Source organism: Mesocricetus auratus, unplaced genomic scaffold (assembly GCF_017639785.1).
Source record: "Mesocricetus auratus isolate SY011 unplaced genomic scaffold, BCM_Maur_2.0 contig_3929_pilon_obj, whole genome shotgun sequence".
Classification (NCBI taxonomy): Eukaryota; Metazoa; Chordata; class Mammalia; order Rodentia; family Cricetidae; genus Mesocricetus; species Mesocricetus auratus.
In genome coordinates this window covers 1-6,153 of record NW_024429589.1, presented here as the reverse complement: position 1 = coordinate 6,153, position 6,153 = coordinate 1, and the positions used below count along the sequence as shown (strand labels likewise).

The following is a 6,153-nucleotide window of genomic DNA, read 5'->3' as shown; positions in this document are numbered from 1 at the left end:
CTGCCTGCCTCTGCCTCTGATGCAAATCCTACCAGCTTGTGCCACCTCAAAGCCGGATTTTCTATTTATTTACCACTTTGCCGAATATTTTTAAACACACTGTAAACCTTTAGAGGTTTTGTTCATCCAAGTCTGACTTTACTGTAAATCATTACATTTTTCTGGCCATTTGTCTTATCTGTTAAACCACGGCAGTTTAAACTGCAGTTTTTTTTCAAGATGGTGGGCATAAGTGTGACTCCAGCTGCTGGCTTAGAAATGTGGTCACTGCCACTTCCAGCTGTACGTACACACCTTTAAATTGTTAGCAAAGCCTCTTAAAAGAACCTTGTTGCCTTTTTTTTCTTTTAATGCCGAGTTAGGAAGACTAACTTAAGCCAGCCGCGAGTCTCTGCTTGCTGCTAACAAAACAGAGCCCACCTGAGAAAATGCTGCTGCCAAAAATGTGTGCTTCTCTCCGTTCTTCTGTTTCTAAAATTCCTTTAAATCTTTTGTTATTTTGCGTGAAAATTCAATCCTGCTCCTGACAACCATTTGTAAAAGGAAGCTTTTTTCCTTTGTTCTTGAGAGAAACAATCCTGACAGCCTGATTTCAGAGCCGCATCAGTCCCAAATAAGCACCCAGGAGGCTATATTAATTATGAAGCTGTTGGCCTTGATTGTTTCTTGCTAGCAAGCTCTGACTTAAGTAATTACCCCATAATGGTTAACCTATGTATTTCTCTTACCGGAGAGGTTTCCGGGCTTCCTACCCCATGGCGTTACATCTCGACTATAGTGTTTCTCCTTCCCAGAGTCCTCCTGGACTCCTAGTCCCACCTATCTAGATTCCTATTGGCTCCACAGTGCTTTACTGACATAGGATTCCCCTACATCTCCTCTTTTCTGTTTAAACAAAAAGAAAGGTCTTAACTTTAACACAGTGAAATTGTATATAACAGATCAGTTATCAAATAAGAATATAGTTAAAATATTTTAACATAAGACTTCCACAACAGCATACAGTGTTGTATAAACCTATCCCTAACACAAATCATAACCATAACCCTAACCCTAACACTAACCCTAACCATATTCCTAATCCTAAGCCTAACCCTAAACCTAAACCTAAGCCTCAACATAATGTGGAAACATTTAACGACAAACACGGTTCCATGTTTGATGATTTCACTAGCAAATTACAAAGACTGGAACATAAAATTGAAATGCTAGCAGAAAAGAATAGTTCCATGTCTGAGAGAAATGATAAACTAACTGATAGAATATCATTTGTAGAAGGCAGTTTACATGCTATTGAGGTGCTTGCTAAGGATGAGAATATTAGAAATTTGGAATCACATGTAAATGATGAATGTAAAAAAATGAAAGATTCCATGACGTCCTTAGAAAATTATTTGCCCCAAGAACTTTAAGAGCTCAGAGAAACAATGATGAATAGACTGCAGGATTTAGAAGACGCTCAATCTGATACTTCAGAATCAGAAATACAGGAAACAGGTCAGGACAGGAGTTTCCCAAAGCTTCTCAAATGCCAGTTTCTAGAAGGTACACATGTAGTTTTTCACACAGTGTTGTGTGCTTAGTTTTCATGAAGTTATGCATATAATTTCCCATAGAGTGTTGAATAGTTAGTTTTCAAGAAGTTATGCATGTAGTTTCTCACACAGTGTTGTATCATTAGTTTTCAAGAAGGTATGCATGTAGTTTCTCTTAGACTGTTATATAGTTAGTTTTCAAGAAGTTACACATGTAGTTTCTCACACTTTTTTATCGTTAATTTTCAAGTAGTTATGTATGTAGATTCTCACACAGAGTTTTATTGTTAGTTTTCAAGAGATATTTCAGGAACTTGTATTTTAAAAAGAAATTTATGTCAATAAGTCAGTGGTTAGTCATTGCTAACAGCCCAGGTCTGAGTACATCCCACACTGCACTGCTGTTACCATTAGAGAGGGTAGCTGGATCATTTATTAAATCAGAAACACATTTTTCTTCTACGACTGATGATAACTAAGGTGCCTAACACCCCACATGCACACTACACTATCCAAACCCACCCCTAGGTGAATGCCAAGACTCATGTGTCTATCAGATGCAGAAAATAAGTAAGGAATGTGTAGTGATATTTAGTTGAAATCTAAAAAGAAAACTTGCATGAAGATTAGAATATCAATGTGGCTAGCCACTACTCTTACCTGTATCTCATTCAAAAATGAGCAATCCTGTCTCAAGGAATCCTCAGATTGCAATGCTCTCCACCAAACCTCAGACTACACTGCTGCTGTCTCCTTCTGCCTTATATTCCTCTCTCTACCCAGTCATCATTCCTATTTCCACCTCCCTAGTGCTGGGATTAAAGGCTTCTTATGCTAATTCCTGGCATCAAAGGTGTGAGATCCCTTTCTCTTTTAGACTTATTCTCCTTTCTGTGGGCTAGAGTGCCCTTGAATACAATCATCCTTGTCTCCCTGTCTCCTGAGTTCTGGGATTAAAGGCATAGTGACCACTGTCTATCCTCTATGACTAACTAGTGGTTAGGTGTTTGAACAACCAGTGGCTTTTATCTTAACTAGTAATATGGCTAACAAGTGACTTAGCTCTGCACTCTGAATTTCAGGTAAGTTTATTTGTTAGATTGCAAACAAAATATCACTATATTTGCCCTTTTTATCTAAAACAAAAAAAGTTAAAACTAATATGTTATTCAAGCAAGATTCATTTGTTAGAATACAAACAAAATATCTCTGCAATGTATATTTCCTTGCCTAATATATCAGTTACACCCTCAGCCAATGTCTCTGGGTACACTAAGAAGAGGACAAAAATGAGTTTAGAAGGGAATGAACAGGATAGGATAAGGCATGCCATTTTCTAGACTCCATATAGACATTTTACTGACCTGCATTGACCTCATACTAGATCACACTCAGTCTCAGAAAGGAAAAGGCTCACAGACCCCAACCCATAATCTCTCAAATGCTCTCTCTGCATGCATTGTAGAGTAAGATACATTGCCTGCATCCTCTGCTAAGCCCATTAAGCTCCATCACATAGTTCCAAATCTACTGTCCCACAAAATTCCCTGGTTAATCCAGTGGATCTCAAGTAAAATCACTAAGGAGGAATAAAATGGAGTGACTTGTTGAAATTGTGGACCAGGGTAGATGAAAGTTAAGTCATGAGAGTGGGGAATATTTATGGTGTGCATACATAAACCACACAGACACTGTGTGCATATGTGCATATTTGTGTGTGCATGTCAAGTAATTAATAATAAAAAATTGTTTTGGGTGTTCCTTCGGTGCAGACCTGGAGCCTCTTTTGTGAATCAGTAGTTGAGGAGACTCTGGTGCTTGTCAAGGCTGACAACAAATCTGAGGATGGATTCAAGACTTAGAAAAAGGATCATATTGATTTGAAGGTGCCAAGGCAGGATGGTTTGGGGTGCAGTTTAAGATTAAGAGGCACACACACACTTATTAAATTAATGAAAGCCTATTGTGACCCACAAGTATTGTCAATGAGGCAGAACAGATTCTGGTTTGACTGACAACCAACCAATGAGACAGACAGACCAGCACAGTTGGAAATGGAGGATAAAGACAATACTGATGTGTTCCAGCAGTGACAGGAGCTGTCTACTAAAAGGGAAACCAGCTACATTACCCCAGAATACACTTGAAATTTGAAAGGCACAATTAACACATATAGTTTTCTCTAATTTTTTTGTTTCGCTGTCACCATTTCCTTCTTTTACAGGAAGAACTGATATAAATTCACAAACATATTGCAATGTTTTTTTCTTTTTTAAACTAAATGTCGAGTATCTTGTTTTGATTGAGATCAGATGGAGATGGTGGGGGTGGGGAATGCTGGTTCTGTGAAAATATCCCCCTTTCTCCATTAGGGCATGCTCAGTCAGCTCTTCATATTCCAGTAAGTTATTTTTCTCTCTATGTTTTAAAAGAGAACCCATCAACAAAATCCTTGCATATTTAGTTTGATTGGAGAATTTTAATGTTTTTCATTCATCCTTGTAAAACTAAGGACAATTTTATGACTTATTTGGACATAGCTGTTACATATAGGACAATCTGTCTTTAACTAGGGGTAAATTACTCTTGAACAAAATGGTCCTAGATAGTTTTCACTTCAAGTGATGATTCTTGTTGTTTAAATAAACATCTTGTTTAAAATCAACTATAGTTTTTAAGGTCTTTCTCATCTGTTTCTTCCACAATGGACTGTTCAGGTCTTGCGGGTGTAGATTCTGGCAGTGTCATATTGTTTTTTCTGTTGGTGGGTATGTTTATGTATTGTCTCCTTGTCATCATTTCTTCCTGTGGGTGCAGTAGGATTCTATTCCCCTTGATGGGTATGAGCCCATGGTTCCTTTCCAGTGGGGGGAGCAGGTCCAATACCCTGGTGGCTTTCCTCAGGTCATTTCTGCTAGTTTAACTCATAGAAACTGTTGACCTGAACAAGGGGGATCTCTGGGACCACAGATTGATGGCCGTGTGGAAGGCATGGGACTGACCCAGAGCCCCTGAATATTGGTGTCAGTGGGGAGGCCTAGGAAATCTATGGCGCCAGAAGTAGTACTAATCACTGGCATACAAATAGACTTTGAGTGACCATGCCACAATATGGGAGTCTCTCTCAGCCAAGACTCTTGCAGGAGGGACTAGGCCCTGCCCTGGGTGAAATGACAGTCACAGGAGATCCAATGTGGAGGGCCTCACCCTCCCTTGGTACTGGGTGTGTACCTATTGAGGAGGGCAGGAAAGAAGGGGAGGGAGAGGGAGCTGGGATGGACATGTGAAACAAGAATGTTTCTAACCTAAATAAAAAATAAAATAAAATAAACTGTTCTATTTATTCTGAGTAATATTAAATAGGAAAATATTTAATAACATAATAGAAAGATTTTTTACTCAAGTTTTCTCTGTGTAAAGCTGGCAGTCCTGGAAATATCTTTACAGATCCTGCTGGCCTAAATTCCCAGATATCTGCATTAGGAGTGCTGGAGTCATGCTGTATACCATCCTATATGACTCAGAAATTTTTCAAATGATCCTATCAGCCTGTATTTTCTTTTCGGTTGTATATTTATGTTTTTTTGGTTGTTTTGGTTACTTTCCTTTTTTGAGACTGTGTTTACATGAGTAAGATCTTTGGATATTCTGCCCTTTATAGAAAAGGATGACCACAAAATGGCTGAGATCCAACTATTGCTGTTCTGGATTGCTGGGATTAAAGATGCACTACTCTGTGCATTATCTGGTTTTATATCAGGTAAAACTCAGAGACAGATATCTTTTTCATGTGCTAATTAGTTTTGTTGTTTTGGGATGTATTGTTTTGATACTGGGGTCACTGTGTAGTCCTTACTGTCTTGGAACTCTGAACAGTAGACAGGTTCTATCTCCCAAGACCTTGTGTTGAAGGCTTGTTCTACCACCACCCATACATTAAAAATTAATTACAGGAAATATTTTGTTACATATCAAAATAGGGAACTCTCAATAGAGGAAGTCCAAAATCGCTAAAGTACACTTAAGAAATTGCTCAACATCCTTATCCATCAAAGAAATGTTAATCAAAAGAAGATACAAACTTACACCTGCCAGAATGTCTAAAATCAAAAATACTAATGAGATTTTATGCTGGAGAGGATTTGAAGAAGTGGGAACATTCTTCCACTGCTGGTGGGACTGCAAACTTTGGAAATCAGTATGGCAATTTCTCGGGAAAATGGGAAACAGTCAACCTCAAGATCCAGAAATTCTTATCTTAGGTACATACCCAAAAGTTGCACATACATACAACAATATCTATGTTCACAGCAGTATTATTTGCAAAGCCAGAACCTGGAAGCAAACTACATGACCTTAAACCAAAGAATGTATAAAGAAATTATAGTTCATTTACACAATGTTGTACTACCCAGTGAAAAAACAATGAAATCTCAGGAAATAGAAGAAAATATCCTGAGTGAGTTAAGGCAGACACAGAAAGAAAAACATATTTACTCTCTCATAAACATAGAGCAAAGGAAAACCAGCACACAATCCACTAAGAAAGACATAAATGGACCCATGAAGACAGGGAAAAGTAGAAGCTCCTAAGTAAATACGGAGCATGGGGAGAGAA

The 6,153-nt window shown here is 38.2% G+C and overlaps 1 pseudogene; it reads left to right on the top strand.

The window, feature by feature from the left end:
* The first annotated feature begins 3,307 nt into the window (after positions 1–3,307).
* LOC121137991 lies at positions 3,308–3,645 on the top strand (annotated as a pseudogene).
* The last annotated feature ends 2,508 nt before the right edge of the window (positions 3,646–6,153 follow it).